We start from the raw sequence: 21792 nt of genomic DNA, 5'->3' as shown, positions 1-21792 counted from the left end.
CTTTTTCACGGTGTTGCCCCCTCTGGAGATCCCTCTTTCGGAGGCAGTCTTGGCAGGGCCCGCAAGGCTGCCTGTCACTCTCCTGTAATACCAACTGCCCGACCCACCAGGGCGGTCCCCGGAGTTGTGCTGCGGCAGCCGTGCAGGGCCGAACCCGGCCTGGATCCGACCTGCGGGCAAGGTGCAAGATGGCGGGATGGGGCGCACCTGCCCCGCTCACCTAGTACCTGGGTTCGTTGCTGGCCTCCTAGCGCAAGGGATCGGCAGGCTGCCTCCAGAAACCCAATTTAAATAAGGAAGGATTGAGATTCCTAGGAGAGCTCCGGGTTGATATCAGAGAGAGAGCCCGGGCTTCTCCCAGCCAGGTGAAAAGAGCTGGCAAGGTCACCCATTCAGTCACCAGGTGGTGCATTTAATTTAAAAGGAGTGTTAACCTTGTTTATACAAAATAACACCAATATGCAGAGAAGCAGTAAATCCATTGTCGTTAAACAGCGGGGAGCCGCTGGCGCTGGCAGCCTGCCCGCCGGCGACGTGAACTCGGCTGGCACCGGGCGGGGAGCGCGCCGGCCGGGGCCGGGCCTGCGATCCTGCTGGCCTAGCAAGAGAAGGCCAGAGCTGTGCCCTTTCCGCCCTCCAGATGACTCTTTGCATTCTTGTCAAATATATTTAGAACAAGAGGTGTCCACTTAAAGAGAAACATTTGTTAATCACTTAAATGCAGGCGTTTGGCAGCCCTCCAGTTTCACCTTTATAAATATGTAGGATCGGTTTCCAGCTAAGCAGGGAACTCCTGGGCAAGTTCTCATTTCTCTCCGCGTCCCCTCGAATTGACCTAAGGTGAATGTCCCTAGCACCTTATTAATTTTCTATCCCAGGGGGCTTTCCGGAGCCAGTACCAGCCTTCTATCTGCGCGTTGACGGAGATAAATAAATGATGCACGCTAGAAAGAGAAAGAGAGGGGTGTTTCTTTAAGCAAGGGACAGATTAAAGTGAAATTCCTGTTGACGGAGGCGCTGGTGTCGTCGACATCCTCCTTGTTTACCAGCAGCTGTCCCCGTTTAATGACACTCTGATAACTCGCGGAGGCTGCCCTGCGGTAGGGGGTGAAGCAGATAAAGGGGCCTCTGTTCAAACAGTCCAGTCCTCGAGCCCGCTTCTCCTAACTTCCCTTCATTTAACGATCGGGGAAACTGTTCAGAAGAGGCAAACTCCGGGTGCGGAGGCTTTTACTCTCCTGCTTTTGGAATCCGTAACCTAAAAACCGCGGCTGTCCTGGCCAGCCCTCTGCTGAGCTGATGGTTATTCCAGGAGTGGAAGCTGAGGAGGGGAGAGGCGGGGAGGTGGAAAGGCAGCTGATGGGCCAGGTGAGAAGGTCAGCGCTAGGTGTCTTGAAGAACTCTGCATTTTTCTTTCTTTTTTAAAAAACATTGATGTTCTCTATCCCTCCACCCCTCCCCATACAAGTCTTCCTAAACGAACAAGTCAGGGACAAGGTTGCAGATTTACTGTTCTTTAAGGGCTGATTCAGCATTAGGAGTTAATCACATTAAAAAAATCACTTTTAATTCTTGGAACAATCTCCTTCATAAGACTGTAACGTTGCAGAGGACCTTGCGGGCATCCAAGCTAACATTCTGATCTTGCAGCTGAGAAAGCAGGTGCTGGGGAGGCTAAGGGGTTTGCCTAAAGTCACTTAGAAGTTCTACCACAGAATGGAGGTTGAAACCCAGCTCCCAATCCATCATTCTTTTCAGACAGTGTAATATTATACAATATTATACATATTTTATAATATAGCTATATAATATATTTTATAACATATACACATCAGGTTAAGTAGAGGGAATTTAAAGAGATACATATGTATCTTTATTTAAATGTATATATTTTCAAAATTTCCTCTTTCTGTCCTGATGCAAACAGCAGCCATGGAATGTGTTTCGCCCTGAGGGGGAGCCAAAGCCCTTACCTGGCTCAGGTCCCAGCCTGGTCCATCCTTGGGCTTCTCTAAGACACACCTCTACCCTGCTTATTTCATGAATACAATCCATTTAAAGATCAACAGACCTGGGATCTCATAATCTCTTTCATGCTCTAACCAGTCAAGCACACATACCTCCAATAAAGCAAACACAGAGAAGAAATTCATTTCTGCTTTTTAAAAAAATGAAGATTATGTGAAACAAATGATCTTACTTCCATTCATTTCGATTTTGTCACCCATAGGATGTCCCATATCCAACTCCAGAAATTTTGAGACAAAAACATAAATACAAGGCAGGTAAAGTGTTTTGAGATATTTGGAAGAAAGATGTCAATGTTTTTGTCTATGTGGTCTCTTTAGGAAAATTCTTTACAATATTTTTAAAGATAAGTACTATCCTGCAGTACAGTGGCCTCCAATAACATGAGGTTCATCACTTATATTTTCAAACTATACTGACTCCTCAGTTTTGTCTTTATAGCAAGGTATGATAAAATTGTTTTTTTCCTACAGAATTTAAAGTTAGCTTAATAATCTTTTTATGCCATTTCCTTAATGATCAGTTGTGTCCCCCTAAAGGCCTGTGTTAAAGTCCTAATGCCGAGTACCTCAGAATGGGATCTTGCTTGGGACATGGTCTGTATTTATAGAGGTAATTAAGTTAAGATGAGATCATCAGAATGGGTCCTAACCCAAAATGACTGCTGTCCTTATACAAAAGGGAAACTTGGACACAGAGAGGGAAGATGTGAAGAGACACAGAAATGTATTCCTGTGGCCAAGGTGACAGGCCTGGAACAGAACCAAAACTTCCAACACCTTGATTTTAGACTTTGGTCTCCAGAGTTGTGAGGCAACAAATTTTGGCTGTCTCAGCCACCCAGTCTTTGGTACCTTCTTACAGAGCTCTAGAAAATGAATAAGCCAATCAATTGTAACCATCTCAACAACTTTAACTATCTTCTAGAATCAATATTTCAAAGACTAAAAAATAAATTTAAGTGGCTTAAAATTATTTTTAAACTGTTATATGTAATGGGAGTATTAACAGAACTAATACTTATTATACATCTACTACATCCGGGGTAGGGCTTGGGGATCTTGATGTATTTTTGTTCGTTTTACATATATAACCATGAATGCTTAGAAAATAAAATTTTATCTAATTCAACAGAAGTACATTTTGTGTAGTAAGAACATTTACAGTAAACATGAGTAATTTAGCTGAGTACTAATTAAGGGGATTGTACTTGCTTAGCATATTTCATTAAATTACATATCATAGAAGGTAGAATCTTCTCTACATTATGCTCAATGGTACTTATTGAATCCTCCCCCATCACTTCTCCCACATTTTTTGATGCGTAACGTAATTGATTGTTGAAAAGTTTATAGTAGGTTTTGTCAAGAACCTAGTTATGAACAGAGATTATAAATAAGCACAGTCAGTCAAGAAGGTTTACCAAGTAAGTGCTCTGTATTAAGTCCTGGAAGGAGGAGAGGAAAATAGAAAGGCTATACCACCTATCTTTGGGTAACTAAGAGTCTAATTGATTAAAAAAGGCCACAGGTAAGTCAAGAAAGCAAATTAAGAGTTCCCTGGTGGCTTAGCGGGTAAAGGATCCTGTATTGTTGTTGTTGTGGTGCAGGTTCAATCCCTGGCCCAGAAATTTCCACATAGTGGTCATAGTTAAAAAGAAAAGAAAAGAAAGAAAATTCAAATTATACTTACAAATAATAGCTCATCAGTCTAAAACAAAACAAACTCAAATAGGGAACCATAGATCCTATGTGCCTGCAATACTAGTTCCAGTTACACCTGCCAACTAAGCTTAATTGCTGAGAAGGTCATCTTTTGCTCCCCAAAATATCAGGATTTGATTGAAAAGTCTGCAGTCACCTTAACTCAGGGTTCTTCAACATGGGCTCTAAGAGCACTTAAAGTGAATAATTCTTTGTCATGGGGGCTGTCCTGTGCATCACAGGACATTTGGCAATACCTCTAGCCTCTACTCACTAGATGCCATTTGCAATGCCTTCACCCAGTTTGACAACCAAAAATGTCTCATTTAGACATGGCTAAATGGCTCTGGGGGTCAAAAGAACCCTCAGTTGAGAACCCATGTTCTAACCCAAGATTCCATAAAGTTTAGGAGAGTTTCTGTTATAAAAATGAGGATTAAACTAGGGAAAACTATCTTGCAAAAGTTAATTTTCAACATCCGTAGATAAGGAACCCAAATCAGTCAAAGAAGGAGGAGAACATTCTGCATATAAAAGGAGGAAAATGGAAAAGAACAAGTTGAAAATCAGAAATACAAAACAGGTAACAATTGGAGAATTAAACAGGTTAATGCACCTGTTCACCAAGCTACAGTTATATCTATATGCCCCTCAAACATGTTCAAAAAAACAATAAATTGTTAAAATTTCTTGATCTGTGGGGGTGGTCCACAGTCCCTGACATAGTCCCCAGCATTAGGATGTTTGTATTGCATGGCTTAGCTTCTTTAATATAAATAGAGAAGCAGAGGGGGTTAACTTATCCCCCAATCTTTTCTTGAGCAAAGATCAGTTGAGAGCATGAAAATAAAATAATAGCAGTTGCTGTTCATTGGTGCCTTCTAGATCCCAGACCTTTTCCAGATGTTATCTGGTTTAATCCCCTCTAGACCTTGGCAAGGGCAGCGTTAACCACTCTAGAGCTCAGTTTCCTAAACTGTAGAGTAAGGGTGGGTAGCATCACCCATGTACCAAATATCGGGGCCATGACCTGAATCCAGGTCCTGCTACACCAAGCCCACGTGTGCTGATCTTGCCCCCACAGCATGGTCCCACAAGACAGAAAACAGAGGAACTCAGCCACCCTAGGAGTGGATAAAATGATCAATTTTTGTACAGAGGCTCTAAAAAAATAGGGAAGGGTAATAAAATTTCATTTTTTGTCTTTTATTATTTTATTTTTGTTGTTGTTGGTCATGGGATGAATAAGTTCCCAGGCCACAGATCAAACCCATGCCACAACAATGACAAACCTGAATTCTTAACTCACTGAGTTTCAAGAGAACTCCATCACTCTTCTTTACATCCAATCAACCTTTACTGATGAAGAGTGTCCTGATTCATTATCATCTGGTTTATTTCATTGAGATGTGAGGTGGTCATTTTGGATCTGGAGTTTCTTGACTGGCTCATGTTCAATCAAAGTATAATGATATAATTATGAATCCTGGCTGTGAAGGAATCCCTCAAAATGAGGACCGAAGCTTGTAACTTATTTAAGACCCTCTCAGCTAAGGATATTCAAAATCCAGAGCAGGCTCTCTTCCCAACTTGTTTCATTCTTAGTTCTTCACTTAGTAAATTTAGCTCACACGTGTGGCTGAGAAGAAATCATCTGGTGGGGGGAAGACAAGATCCTTGCACCTCCAGTCTTGCCAAAAGAACTTTCATTTAAATGTAGCCACATGAGATTTGGACTAAGGGGAATCATTAGTACTCCCACAGTGTGAGGTCAGATATAATCTGGGTAAGAAACTATGCTTTTTCCCTGTCCACGCTAAAACAATATGTCTTACAACTACCATTTCCTTGAATCCACTCCCAAAACACAGAGATAGATGTTTCATAACCCCATTACAGAGGTGGAAAAAGGGAAGATCAAGAGAAATTATAAAACTTGCCTGAGCTCACATGGTTGGGAAGTTATTGCGGTCACAGTTCAAACCCAGGTCTACCTGACCCCAGAGCCTATATTCTTTCTACCAATACAACTAATTCAAGGAAAATGTAACTATTTACCTTAAGAAAATGATGAGATCACATTTCCAGCCTACCCCAGAGAAGACAGGTGCACCCTGGGTGAATGGAGAGGTACCCCCAGCTTTTAGGGTCCCAGATAACAGCTGGTATCAGCACCCTGTAGTGCACTAAATGCCACCGCCTCAGGGAAGAGCAGTCATTGAGCATTACCTTCCTGTCTCAAAGACTTAATGACTCCCTCTCCCCAACCCTTGGGATGTCAACATTATGCTAGACTGTGGCTTTCCATGATCATTTCCAGCATAAATGATACTGTGAAAAGTTCAAGGAGAAGCAGATGTGTTCACTGGGATCTGAGCACAGGCTTTTTCTTTTACCCATACTCCCAAAAGTGCCATCAGCCAGGACCCTGAGACTGGACCCAGTCTGGTTCCTAGATAGATCACAGGTCCATGTGCATGGTAGCTTCATGGAAAGACCCTGCAGAGCAAGACACGAGAGAGCAAGGAAGGAGGAGAATTTCACAAGCTGCCCTCTTGCCCCTCATTCCTCTGCTCCACCCATGCTCTAGGAGAGGATTTGAAGTGGAAAGATCCCCTGGATCTGTTGCTAGAGAACAATATGAGAGTGAGGGAGGATGGGAAACATGTGAAGGGAGCTCATAAACTTTCCGAATTTCTTCAGCAAATATTCATCTGCCATCACCTGAGTGACAGATGCTCCTCTAGGAACTGGGTTACAGTTGTAAACAAAGTGCCCCCATACAGCCTCTATTCCTGTAGGTCAAAGAGAAGACTGAGGAGCAAATGTAGGAGGTCAGAGGATGCTATGAGTCGAAGAAATGCAGTGTTTTGCATAGTGGGTTCACACAAGATCTTTCCAAGGAGGTGACATGAGAGCAGAAAACCAAATGAAACACAGGAATAAGCCACAAGGATATTTTGGGAAAAGAAAATTCCCCAAAGAAGGAACAATTAATATAAATCCCTGGAAGAAAGCCAGGGTGATGGAAGGATGGAGGAAAGACAGGAGTGTATAACAGATGAATGAACTACTGGGAGATCTACGTCACGTCACTAATTTTAACTGCTATGAAGTATTCTTTAGAGAAATAAACTGTAATTCATTAATTCCTCTGTTGACATATATTTCATCTCTTTCCAGTTATCCACTATCACGAACTATGATGCACATGGGAAGTCTTTCTCTATGTATATGTAGGGAAGTGGGCTTGCTGATCACAATGAATGCAAATATTCAGTTTTGTTAAATATTATCAAATTATTCTCCACAGGGAGTGCTGTAATTACAGCCCCTGCAAAGGGCATATGAAAACTCCCTTTTCCTCAAATTTTCTCCAGTATTTGGCAATATCTGATTCTACCTTTTGAATTTTGCCTGTCTGCCAATCTTTGTCATGTTAATTTGTATTTTCCTGATTACCAAGCAAAGGAGAGGAGTGCATTTCTTTTCCAAGTATTTCTTGTTCATTCACATATTCTCTGGTATAACTGACCTTTCATACCCTTTGTTCATTTTTCTATGAACTATTTCTTTTTGGTTAACTTGTAGAACTTTTTAATATATTCTTGATATGAGTTACTAAAATTATTTAAGTATTCTTATTATTTAAAATTACTTAACACTTATTCAAATATGTTATCTTCGAAGAGAGGGTTTCAAAAATAATTGCAGGTGTCTGTAAAAAAAGAGAAGCATTTCCATAGAAAGTCTTTAATTGAATTTAATCAGATTCATTCATCTTTTTAAATTTGCACTTTTTGTGTTTGAAAAATTATTTCCTCTCATGATGTCGTAAGTATACTCTTTCACTTTGTCTGAGATCAAGCCTTGCTTCTTCCTTTTATCTGAAGCTTTGTGTGTGTGTGTGTGTGTGTGTGTGTGTCTGTGTCTGTGTCTGTGTGTAAGATATCTGTATCTATTTTCTTTGGTATGGAAAGCCCATTCTTTCCCCATTGGTGTGTAAGACCACCTCTTATCCACTCCATATGTCTATGTGGGTCTATTTCTGAGATCCTTCTTCTTCTACCTGTGTATCACCAGAACACAATTTTGAATGTGATAGGTTTGAAGTAATTCCATATCTAATTAAATATCTGCTGTTTCTTTACTCATTCTCTTCTAAATCACCTGAATTATTTTGGGTCCTGATTCTTCACGATGCATGGGCTAGTTCCATAGGAACTGAGTAGCTCTGTGAATAAAATAAACACAAAAAAAATAAAATCTATTGAAATTTTAATGAAAATTTTAGATTAGTTTTGGGATTTTTTTTTTTCTTTTTAGGGCCGCCCCCATGGCATATGGAGGTTCCCAGGCTAGGGGTCAAATTGGAGCTACAGCCGCTGGCCACAGCCACAGCAATGTCAGATGAGCCGAGTCTGTGACCTACACCACAGCTCTCGGCAACGCCAGCTCTTTAACCCACTGAGTGAGGCCAGGGATCAAACTTGTGTCCTCTCATGGATGCTAATCAGATTCATTTGCACTGAGCCATGGCAGGAAGTCCAGTTTTGGGATAATTGATCTCCTTAGGAAAGTAAATTTTCCCCGCATCTATGAGATGTATCTCCATTATTTAAATATTTTTGCGTCCTTTTAATGCTGTTATATAATGATCTCCACAAAGGCCATCCATTTATTTTCTTGAATGTATTCTTAGACACCTGGTGGGTACTGGGAATGGAGTTATTTAAAAATTATACTTCCTGATTGGTCATTGCTGATAGTTAGGGACACAATTTATCATATGTCTTAATATTTAAATATTGACCTTATATCTGTCAAATTACCACAATTCTTTTACCTTTTCTATCCCTCCCCCCATATTATACTGTCTATGACCATGACAATTTTTCCATTCTGATAATCATGGTTTATAGTTCCTTTCCTGGCTATCTAGGCAAGTAGTCTGCTGCTGAGGATATAGAAAGGGTGATAGGGTAGTTCATTGTCTTATTCTCACTTTAAAGGCAATACTCCTGATATTTTACATCAAACATGACTTTTGCTTTAAATGTTAGTAGATACTTCATCAAAATAAAAAAGTTCCTTTTGTTTCCCCAAAACTCAAGGAATTCTAATAGATTTGTGGAAATTTAATTGCCATTCCTGGACTGGAATCGGGCACATAAAGAATGTGGCCTTTTCTCTGCCAACAGAATGATAAATAGTAATGATATAATGTCTACATTTTCATACTGTATGTAGAGTATATACTTGCTAATTGCTCTTCTGTGGGCTAATATTTGGGATTAAGCAGTGGAAGAATGTAGCATTTTTCTATAAGAATTCTCTTTGGGTTTAAAATAGTGTCTTTTGAGCACCATTACTAGTGTTTAGCTTTAGATCCCTAGAGTGATGGAACTCTGTCTCTTGTCTCACAAAAGAAATGTTAGGAGTTCAAAATGTAGAAAATTATATATCAGAAAATCCTTACAAAAAGTTTGAAACTAGTAGGCTATACTAAGTTCAGTTTTCAAATCTCTTATTCTCAACAGCATTTCAGAAATGATCTGTCAAAGTGACATCCACATTCCTAGGTCGTACTTTAAATGAGTATATTTTTCCATAACTTTCTTGATATGTCTAAAAATACTTCCAAGGCTTTATTTTGTTTTCCGTTTTACTACTAGTCCCACCCACTTTTTAAGGATGAGAAATTATATGTCTTTAACTCAAAATAAGTGAAACTGAAAAATGACATAGTAATGAAAAACCTTTCATAAATTCAATACAAATTATTTGAAGGAGAGAAGGGGGTGGACTGAATTATTAAAATATATCAGGAAAACCCACAGATTGAAAGAAATAAACTAAGGAAATAATATACCTTTAAGGGCTTGAAGGAGTAGAACTAGACACATGATACTATTTTCTCTCTCTCTTATCTCTTCCATTCATCCATCATATTTCTCATCTCTGCCTCTTTCTCTGAGCCTTTCTTCAGTAGTGGAGAATTCAGATGCTCTTCATAATATTTGAGAGGTCCCTAAGACCACCCTCAGATTCAATTATTTACTAGTAAGACTCATTGTACTGAGAAAAGCCATTATACTCACAGCTGTGGCTTATCACAGTGAAAAGATACAGATTAAAATCAGCAGAATGAAGAAGCACATAGGGCAGGGTCCAAGACATAGCAGACATGAAGCTTCCAGTGGCCCTCTCCTAGGGGTATCATGGGTATAGCATGTATTACTCCCAGTGGGCAACATGCTGGTTTAGAATTTTGATTAGGAGTTGGCTATCAGTAGAAAAGCTAATCACCCACGTGAATGATCTTAGTCTCAAGATTTTCTAGAGCGTCAGCTGGTACCAAGTGAACTAACCCAAGGCCCTCCACCAAAAATTATATTGTTAGCATCAACTATCTGGCCTGGCTGAAGAACCCCAGGTAAACAAAAGCACTCGTAACAGGCAGAACATTGCAAGGGTTTAGAGATTGCCTCCTTGGAGCTGGGGGGAAATGGCCAAACTTTTCTTGGCCAAGATTAATCCTTAGCTGCACATTCTGTGTCATGGAGTCAAGTTTTAACAGCTCAGGAAAGAAGAATTGTATTCGTACTAGTTACAGTAAATAAATAAACAAACAATAGCAGCAAAAAGAATTGTTTTTGTTGGGAATTCTGACATGCCCACCTCTGTACCAACCACTTATGGAACCACTTGTGGAATGAGGAATATGACCAGCCCATCTATGCCATGGGTTCAGACTTGATGTCAGAGAACTGGAGCAGACACCGAAAAAACTTCATGTTTGTTATGGAAAATAACCACAACCATTATTACGACAACAGCTTTAGACATTAAAAAGGGGAAAAAAATAACATTTTATCTTATTTTTCTTATTTTGGAGTAAGTTCTGTTTGCTGAATCCAGGGATCCATTGATCTAAAGCAAGTAGGTTTTCTCTTAGGTTAACTAATTTTATGATACCAGAAACATCCAATGCCTTCATATTTCTGTTATCAGTGAGAGAAAAATATGTCAAAACAGCCAAGTGAATGAGACTTTAATTTTTTTAAAAATTTCTGTCACTCTGGCTAAAACTCAGACTGTTTTCAAAGGTTTTTTTTGCATACTATGACTCCTATTTGAGACTTCATTACATCTGGCGAGAACCAAAATTCTAGTTTTATTATTATAACAACTCAAAAATATTTTGAGTTTTGAGGAACTTATTAGAAATTAGGATTTTAAAAATGTCAATCATCCTTTTATAGCAATCATTTAAATCTTTACACTTTAGGTTTTTTTTTTTTTTTGCTATTTCTTTGGGCCGCTCCCACGGCATATGGAGGTTCCCAGGCTAGGGGTCGAATCGGAGCTGTAGCCACCGGCCTACGCCAGAGCCACAGCAACGCGGGATCCGAGCCGCGTCTGCAACCTACACCACAGGTCACGGCAACGCCGGATCGTTAACCCACTGAGCAAGGGCAGGGACCGAACCCGCAACCTCATGGTTCCTAGTCGGATTCGTTAACCACTGCGCCACGACGGGAACTCCCTACACTTTAGTTTAATTCTGCATTTATCAATGTTTTTATACAGAATAAATCTTAATATGAAAAAAAAGCTTGATATTGGCAAGTTTTAGCAAACTGAAAAGACATGTCCTTAAAAGCACTCTCTTAAACCTGTTTCTTGTAAACAAAGCAACCTCAGATATTCCTTGAAGTGATTACCCAATTAATTATGGAAATAGAGGTTCCTGAGATTTTTTTTTTTTATTCCTGACTTTAAAAAGTCTTAGATTTAATAGGGTATCATAGGACATGGGGCTAGGATACCTCTGATTTTAGCTAATTCATTGAAAAACTGCATGTAAAGTAAATACTAGGATATAAACAAAACTATCTCCCAGGGCAATGTACTTGGCATACTGCAAATGAAAAAAAAAATAGCAATAATTATTATAATAATAAATCATCTAGCCTCACAACATTGCAACATACTTTTTTTTTTTTTTTTTTTGCTTTTTAGGGCCTCACCCTCGGCATATGGAAGTTCCCAGGGTAGGGGTTGAATCAGAGCTGAAGCTTCCAGCCACAACCACAGCCACAGCAAAGCAACATGCAAGCCAGGTCTGTGACCTACACCATATCTCATGGCAATACCAGATCCTCAACACATTGAGCAAGCAAGCAAGGCCAGGGATCCAACCTGCATCCCCATGGATCCTAGTAGGGTTCATTACCACTAAGCCACAGTGGAAACTCCCTGACGTGCCTTTTTTTTTTTTTCCCCCCACAAATGTAAAAGATGTCTGTCAAGGTGCACCATACACATGCCCCAGGGCCACAGGTAACAGGCAACAACAGAGAGATTTGAATTCAAGACCTGCTTGCTCCAGATTGTACACTTCATCAAGAAACCTGAGAATCAGGACAAGGTCACCTCCTGGAATCCTCATCAGTCTCAGACTCCCCCTCAATACAGGTTTGTCCTACTTACTCTCATGTCAAAACTTTCTGCCAACAAATGGACTTTTCCTATGATCACCTGTCCCCCGTGATTTTCCACGTTTCCCTAACTTCATGCCTTGAAGTTTGTGGAAACTGGTGCCATGGGAAAGGCAGAAAGAAGGAAGGAAAGTCATTGGAGCTACAGAGGATGGTATAATCCCATCCACTCATTCTTTAATGTTCAATTCAAATCTTACCTTCTTCCCAAGTCTTGGATTGTCTCAAAGTACATGCCATTAACAATACTGCCAAAGACCTGCCAGGTTCTGGTTGGCAGACAGCTGGGATCCCTCCATCCCTGGCTCCTAAGTGTCTTGAATGCTAAGTTGCATTTACCCCCAGGCTGGACCGCCCCCTCCCTGTCAGGACAGCCATACACCAGAAACAAACATTATCTGCAGTCACTGTTTAATTTAGAACTTGTTAGTAGTAAAGACATTTCTGATAACATTTTTTAAACCATCTAGTTATTTGTACATTTTCAAGAGGTTGTATGTTTATTTTTCTTAGCTGCTTAAGTTCAATTGTTGCTATTTATCTTGAAGTAAGACTAAATATTTTAGAATTTGGAATGACAAGCTGATAGGGCCCAAATTCTTTTACCTCGCCAAAATCTCCTTTTTTTTTTTAAATAAGGATAGTGCTTGCAAATTTATTTTGGAAAGGCCAGTTGCCTCAAAAAGTCACTCTCAAGCTAAGTGGATTTCTAAAGCCTATATTATTTTTAGGCTGTCTAATCCTTTTTCCGATTCCCTGATAGTTATAATGTATGAAAAAACAGAAAAATAACCAGGCCCAAGACATGCTGAAAATAAAAACTTAAGGTTTCAAGTCTTTCTGGATTGTCTCCCTTCTCAGTGTTTTGAAAAAGTTTTAATTTGAGAAAGAAAAATAATTCTATCACCGGTGATATTTTAGGTTCATGAAGGGACTTTTCCATACGATGTTTAAATAACTTTCCTTTAGTCTCAAGATAAGTAAAATAAACAAGTGATAATAATATTAGCATCTTTCTCAAACACTCACTATGCACCAGACAATTGACACCTATCATTTCATTGAATCTCTACTCAAAGAGAGTTGTAGTTACCTACTTATGAATAAGGAAACAGAGATACAGAGAAATGCAGGAACCCGTTAAACTTATACCGAAATGATCAGGATTTGAACTTCAGTTGTGTGTTTCTAACCTTAAATGCTGTACTGTGGTGATTATGCCAGGAGGGCTTAAGACCAGGGCAACTGTGAGGAACAAAGCCTCAGGCTCCCTCTCCACCTGACCTCACACCGTCAAGGTTCATCAGACTGTTATTTAACATCTGATTGGTGTCCACTGAGGATAGACTTAGGTATCGTTATTCACGTGTCTTGCTTCAAATACCAGATAGACCTGTAACAGCAATAAAACTGCATCCGTTATTTCATTTTAGGTATTTAGAATTAGAGCTTCTTTTTCGAGACATGAATAGAACGTGAAACGTTATATCTATATCCAACTTAACATTTTCTTATTTTCATCGGTGTAGAATCACACAATTTGGAGTTTTGAAAAAGTGCTCTTAGATTCATCTGTTGAGTCCAGTAAAAGTAATCCAACGCCTTGAGAATTTACTAGTCTTTTTAGATGTCGTTCCACTAGCTATAAGTTGTGTTATTTTTCTTGTCATCTATACACACAAACTTACTAATCTGAGAACAGATTTTCTCCATATTCGTATTTTTTCCACATTTGTATTTTTTCCATATACATAGCCACTCAATAGCTGTATATTTCCATCCCAGATAAAAATGACTTAGGTATAGTGGATACAAGTCACAAAGTCTTCCAAGTTAGTGCATTTCTCTGGCTTCTGGCATGAGACAGGCTCAAGTGAAATCTTTCCCCTAAGTGCAATCTTGTAAACGGAGTGCGAGAATTATCAGCTTCATCACTAAACACCCGTTTTATGGCTTAGGCTTGCAGACCCCAGCTGCTTCCTCAATATAAGTTTGTTGAAATGATGGAAAGCACCGGAAAATGTCAAAATCTATTGTTTCCAAAATATCTTTGGAATGTAACGTGTTTTGAGTTTAATAATAATTAAATAGACTCTCAGATTCAATTCCATGTTTGAAGAAATCCTTAAGGAGTGATAACAGGTATGATAGACCCACAGCATGGCCCCGTATCCTGATTTGTTTATCTTTGATGAAGCCCTTTTAAAAGCCATGAAATCATTAAGAGCTCTACAGGCAGAAATATGAGTTGCTGGATTAACACTTCCCAAACAGAAGATCTCATTTCTGGTCCTAGTTTCCCTCCTTCACATCTCTGGATCTCCTTCAGGATTTCCCAGGGCTCCTCAGTGGTCTGTCCACATAGGATGGTCTTCAAGTCTGAAGCAGCATCGGGAGGACAGGGAGGTAGAAAATGTCTCAAGATAGATATTTCCCCATCTGTCCCCCTGGGCTCAGATCCAGAAGAGGCAAAACTGTAGGTCAAGAAGGCACCTTGGACCGCAAACCACTTCTGTACATCACTTTATAGATAAGGAAGTAAGGGCTTTGGGAATAGATCTCTGGCTGTGGCTTCACCAGAGTCCAAACCTCTGGGTTTCTTGTCCAGTACACTGTCATTGTACAGTGATTGTGTTCTCATAACTCTTAAGGATTCCACCAAGTACCAACAGAAGCCTTACAATTATTTTCTACATTTTGAAAAGCCCAAGAAACTCCACATTGATCTTCAATTAAGCCACACAGTATACTTCATAAATGCAGCAGGGTATTTTTCAATTAATGATATTCGTGGGGAGCCAGAAGCAGATAATTAAAAGAGCCCTTGATTAAAAATAAAAGTCAGGAGGAGTTCCCCTTATGGCTAAGCGGAAATGAATCCAACTAGACTAGTAACCATGAGGTTGCAGGTTCTAACCCTAGCCTGGCTCAGTGGTTTAAGGATCTGGCGTTGCCGTGAGCTGTGGTGTAGGCCAGCAGCTGCAGCTCTGAGTGGACCCCTAGCCTGGGAACTTCCATATGCCACCAGGTACGGCCCTAAAAAGCAACAAATAAATAAATAAATAAATATAAAAATAAAAATAAATAAAAAATAAATAAAATAAATAAAAAATAAATATAAAAATAAAAATAAATGTCAGGAACACTTGCATACAACACGCTCAGAAGAGGTATGAGGGAACCCAAGCTCGCATGCACGTGGTTTACACGGTCATGTGAGTGGACACACATGTGTATGTGTCAGCTTCACAGAGTGTCAATAACCATTCAACCTGCACACTGATGTGGCAGCAGCCACTCCTTTTAGAAAGACACAGGCAATTGACTGAGGCCACGAGCTGGCAGCTTTCTATCAAATGGCCCCAACAGAAATAAAAGGAAAGGGAGAGGGAGAGAAAGGAGATACAAAGAGAGAGAGAAAAAAAAAAGCAAAAGAAGGTCTAAGAATCATTCAGGCACCTACCTACTTTCCTTAGGCTTTATGACACCTGACCTAATCTGATAAAACACAGAGTTTCAATAGCAGACTAAGATTTGGTAGAGGGCTGGAGGGAATGGCTTCCCTATACCACAAATGGGGAAGAAAAACAAACCAGTTGTTCTTTTTCAAAAAGGATATATACAGACAAGGAAATCTCAGGCATCTCCTGGTTAACTAGGTCTGTACATTCAGTTTGGCAATGCCTAGAAGGGAGATGTATTGGGGAATGGGGCGCATAATCTAGAAGTTTCCTGATTGTTCTTCATCTACAATATCCACAAATACGATCTCTTGTAATCAGCATTTGTGCTCTGATTCAGGACCTGCTTCAAGGAAGGGATCCCAGTGCCACTGGCTTTCCTGCAAGGCCCACATCTGGTTGGCATGGCGCCCCCAAGCAGATGGGCACAAAACTATCCTGCCAGGAAAACAGTATGTGCATCGTGTCAGTAGTTTAGTGGGTAGCCTACCATCCCAGAATTCCAGCTGAGTTTGGATCATATAGTTCCATGCCTGGAAAAAAAAATGTGGCTACTCCAACTCGTTGGCATCTTTTTATTTTTCTAGCATGAGTAGAAAAAGAAACTCACAACTTACGCAGGAAATTGAGATTCAAAAGAATTCATGCTTCAAACTTTGGTGTTCGAATTTAATTTTTCCAGATAACTTTTGTCAATGCCAAAGAACCCCTTTCTCAAGGGAAACATTAGTCAGAGCCTCAGTATATAGCAAAAACAAAGAGCCAGGGAACCTTGTAGAGGGGTACTGCATCCTCACTTTTCTTACAGCCTTCTAGGGCTCAGAAAAACAGGCTTTCAAAGCTACTGAAATTGGGATTAATATATACACACTAATATATATAAAATAGATAAACATCAAGGACTACTGTATAGCACAGGGAGCTATACACAATATTTTGTAATATTTTATAATAACCTATAAAGGAAAAGAATCTGAAAAAGTAATATACATATATATTTATATGTGTATATGTACAAATAAATGTATATGTGTACATGTATATATAGATATATAGATGACAAGAAATGAAGAAGCACATGCTCTCTCACAGAACAGCTCCCCTAACTCTGGGCTGCTCTTACCAACCCTGAACAGACTGCAGACATTATGTCCCAGATGCTGCCCACTGACCCCAAAGGTTGCAACTAGCCCACAAATGTGCTTTGTTTGTCTTTCATAGTGTATGATATGATATAATATATTATATGCAATGTACATATAAAATAAAATGTACTTATACAATAATATGTATATATAAATAATATCTGTACATAATATAGGAGATTTCTTTAAATCTAGAGATTCAATATTTTTAAATTATAAAGGTCCAAGTCAAGGCCCCCATTTTCATATGAAAAGAGGAGACTGAGCCATAACTTCTCTTGCAGATGGGCAAACACTGTCAGGTTTGCCTCCCCAAGGCAGTTTCACTCATTGCTTTTGTGAGGATTAAATGAAATAATATTTGTAAATGACATTAAAATAATCCGGGCACATAGTAGGTATGTGATAAATGGTAGCTATTATCATTCATTTATTTCCTTCTCCAGGTAAGGTATTTTGAATTTTACCCCTGTTTTATACACAGATCCTTTAGAAATGACTTGCAAACTAACATTACTCATACATTAAACATCTTATATGGTCCAGGGTATGTTTAGTTCAAATGATTTCTAATATAGGAAGGTAGAACATATATGAACTTTTAGAGGAGAATGAATGACTACATTGCGTTTTTTTTTGTTTGTTTGTTTGTTTTTTGTCTTTTTATCTTATTGCTATTTCTTTGGGCCGCTCCTGCGGCATATGGAGGTTCCCAGGCCAGGGGTCCAATAGGAGCTGTAGCCACTGGCCCACGCCAGAGCCACAGCAACACGGGATCCGAGCCACGTCTGCGACCTACACCACAGCTCACGGCAACGCCAGATCGTCAACCCACTGAGCAAGGGCAGGGACCAAACCCGCAACCTCATGGTTCCTAGTCAGATTCGTTAACCACTGCGCCACGACAGGAACTCCTACATTGTGTTTTTTTAAATAATCATCTCCTGAAGTTTTATGGAAAAAAAATATCAAAGGTAGAAATGATATGAAGCCATGTACATTCTCTTAGAATGTGTGTTCCTGTGAGAGGGGAGGGGCTGTGCTACTGATGGACCTTTCAAGTACTTGGCCCAGGCCTGGGTGGATGGAGATGCTAAACAACACATTGAATTCATTAAAGGCTTGTATTGAGTCCTGAAAATGACGCCAATGGAGCATGAGAGGTATAGCCACAGCAGAAGTATGCAGTCAAGTAGAAAGGCCTACCAATGGCCAAATGATTAAGACCAAAATTATTTCCAACCCACCCAATAAGCCAAACAGTAACCAAAAATTGCCTTTGCCTATGGAGAATGTGCAGTAAAAAACATGCATAAGAAAGAGTATATCGGTTTACTTGAACACATGCAGCCAACTTAAGTATTTTTGGAATCAAGCAAGGAGAGGATAAAAAAAATCTAAACATGTAACTAATAAAAATATTTCCACATATAGTATTTTTAAAATCCCAAATCAAGATGTAAAATGAACATGTAGGTTAAATGTAGATGAGTACTCAGGTATGAGATTTGTTTCTATACATTTAAATATATTCAATATTTATTAAATGTATAGATATCAGGAATTAAATTAGGCAGATGTGATAACTTTGTGAACCCTCATAAACTGTTCCTATAAGAAAAAAGTTATGGAGGTTCCTCAAAAAACTGAAACTAGAACTACTCTATGACCCAGCAATCCCACTCCTGGGAATATACCTGAAGAAAACTATAATTTGAAAAGATACATGTAACCCAGTGTTCATTGCAGCACAATTTAAAATAGCCAAGGCATGGAAGCAACTTAAATGTCCACAAACAGAGGAGTGGATAAAGAAGTTATGGTACATATATACAATGGAATACTACTCAACCATAAAAAAGAATGAAATAATGCCATTTGCAGCAACATGGATGGACTTAGAGAGTATTGTACTACTTGAAGTTAGTCAAACAGTGAAAAGACAAACATCATATAATATCACTTATACATGGAATCTTTTTTAAAAAGGATACAAATGAACTTATTTTCAGAATAGAAACAGACTTGCAGATTTTGAAGACAAATTTATGGTTACCAAAGTGGACAGGACAGGACGAGGGATGGACTAGGAGTTTGGGATTTATATATGCGCACTGAGATATATGGAATTATTGACCAACAGAGACCTGCTATATAGCACAGGAACTCTACCCAATGTTCTATGATGGTCTATATGGGAAAAGAATCTGAAAAAGAATGAGTGTGTATACATGTATAACTGAATCACTCTGCTGTATGGTGGAAATTTTCACAACATTGTAAATCAGCTAAACTCCAATATAAATTTTAGAAATAAAAAAAAAAAAAGATTCAGCAATGGGGCTGCCTGGTTAATTTTCTTCATAGTCTTCAAAGAATGGCAAATTCCCCAAATCAATTCTATGTGAAGATGTGAGGGGAAGGGAAGAAATTAGAGCTGTAGAGGGGACACAATAGCAAGGAAATAGGAAGGAGTTGTAGGTTCTCTTAGGAAACTGGGAAGAAAACTCAAGTTGGACTCGAATTTCTTTCCATGCCCCCTCCTCTCCTCCCATTATCCCATTATCGCCTTCCCACACTCAGGAGATTGATTTCCTATAACATCTTTCCTTCTCCTCCTAAGCACATTAGGTCTCTTTCTTGTCTCTTTTTCCCCATTTTTAAAAAAGTTTTACTGACATTTAGTTGATTTACAAGGTTGTGATCATTTCTGCTGCACAAAAGTCATTCAGTTATGCATGTACACACATCCATTCTTTTTCAGATTCTTTTCCCATATAGGTTATCACAGAATATTGGGTAGAGTTCCCTGTGCTATACATCATGTCCCTGATGACCATCCATTCCATATGCAGTAGTGTGCATATGCAAATCCCAATCCTCTTCACCCTCCCTCCCCTCCCTCCACCCTTTCCACCCCACCTTTCCCCTTTGGTCTCTTCAAGGTTTACAAGTCACACACTCCACCTGTTTTTAGCTGAATGGAGTCTTGACATGGAGAAACATAGGGGAAGGGGAACAGTAAGCCCAAGAAATCAATCAACCAGTCTGAGCTGTCTCTGCTGAGGCATCAGACAATCAGGTCTAGAGAAGAAAAGGAAAGGAAACTACTAAATTGCACTGCCAATCTTTATGTTTCTATCTCTTTCCCAATAGATGGTGAGTCTTTATTTTTATATCCTCAAATATAACTCACCTAATAAAAGCAAAAGAAAGAAAGAAAGGATTCCCATTGTGGCTCAGTGGTTTACAAACCCAACTAGTATCCATGAGGATGCAGGTCTGATTCCTGGGCTCACTCAGTAGATTAAGGATCTGGCATTGCCCTGAGCTGTGGTGTTGGTCACAGATATGGCTTGGATCCAATGTTGCTGTGGCTGTAGCATAGGCCAGTAGTTGTAGCTCCAGTTCAACCCTTAGACTGGGAACTTCCATATGCCACAGGTGCAGCCCTAAAAAAAAGCAAAAAAAAAAGTCTTACTCTGTGCTATTCCATAGTATATGCTCAATTAATTTTGAGTAATTATGCAAATATAACTTGGGGGCCCTTGAGAGCTTTCTTTTAGAAAGTGTGATGGCATGCTATACATGTCTTCCTCCTCAGCTCTTTTTGCTTGATTCTCTTCCCCTATTTTAGTCTCTAATTGTTGGAATAACCTTGCCTCTCTTCTATTCTCTGACAATATATTTATTCACCTTAGCTGTTCTCATTCAGTTGTATTTTTGTTTTGTTTGACTATAAACACTAGCTATCTGTCCTTGACTTCCAGAGTTCTATCTCTTTGTTCTGCTTTTCTACTGAGCTCCAGACTCATGTACCCGACTGCCTCCAGGACCATCTTTCCTCAGAACTTAAAAATAATCTTAAGCTTAATATGGCCAAATCAGATCTCACAATTTCCCACACACCAAACTTCCATTCTTGCTCATTTTATTTTATTTTATTTTTTGTCTTTTTGCATTTCTTGGGTCACTTCCATGGCATAGGGAGGTTCCCAGGCTAAGGGTGGAACCGGAGCTGTAGCACTGGCCCATGCCAGAGCCACAGCAACGCGGGATCCGAGCCACATCTGCAGCTTAAATCACAGCTCAAGGCAACACCGGATCCTTAACCCGCTGATCAAGGCCAGGGATTGAACCTTCCACCTCATGGTCCTGGTCGGATTCATTAATCACTGAGCCACGACAAGAAATCCCCATTCTCGGCAGTGTACTCTGTACTTACATATGACTCTAGCCAAAATCCACGTGTCCTTTATACATCTCATTCCCACACTGCCAACAAAAAATCCTTCCAGCTCCATCATCACTCCTTTCTAACTCTTGCCGCTTCAATCCTAGTCCACAGCACTCCCATTTCTTGCCTCCACTCTGAAAGTAGCCTCCTGATTGGTCTCCCTGTTGCTACTTTTGTTATTCTAGAATTCATTCCCCACATAGTAGTCACTGATCTCTAAATAACTTAAATTGGACTGTGTCACTCCCCACCTTAACAATCTCCCATAATTCCATAACTTCCTTTTTTTTTTTTTTTCTTGTCTTTTTAGTGCTGAACCCGAGGCATATGGAGGTTCCCAGGCTAGGGGTCAAATTGGAGCTGTAGCTTCTGGCCTACACCACAGCTCACAGCAACGCCGGATCCTTAACCCACTGAGGAAGGCCAGGATAGAACTCGTGTCTTCAGATTCGTTTTCACTGAGCCACCACAGGAACTCCTCCCTTAACTTTCTAACGCATTTACTATGAAATCCAGACTCTTCAACCTGGCTTACCAGGTCCTACAATGTGCCTCACTTTACCCTATTCCCCCTCTTCCTCTGCAAGCTCCCTATTCCAGCTTCTAGAGTTTTCTTAATGTTTTCAAAACATGGCAACTTTATTTCCATCTTAGGGTTTTTTTCTTTCTTAGTCCTACCTCTGCTTGGAATTCTCTGTCCCAATATTTCACACC

This window comes from Phacochoerus africanus, chromosome 9, assembly GCF_016906955.1.
Source record: "Phacochoerus africanus isolate WHEZ1 chromosome 9, ROS_Pafr_v1, whole genome shotgun sequence".
In the NCBI taxonomy this organism is placed as follows: Eukaryota; Metazoa; Chordata; class Mammalia; order Artiodactyla; family Suidae; genus Phacochoerus; species Phacochoerus africanus.
The sequence above is the reverse complement of the archived record's forward strand: the minus strand, read 5'-3'. Positions refer to the sequence as shown.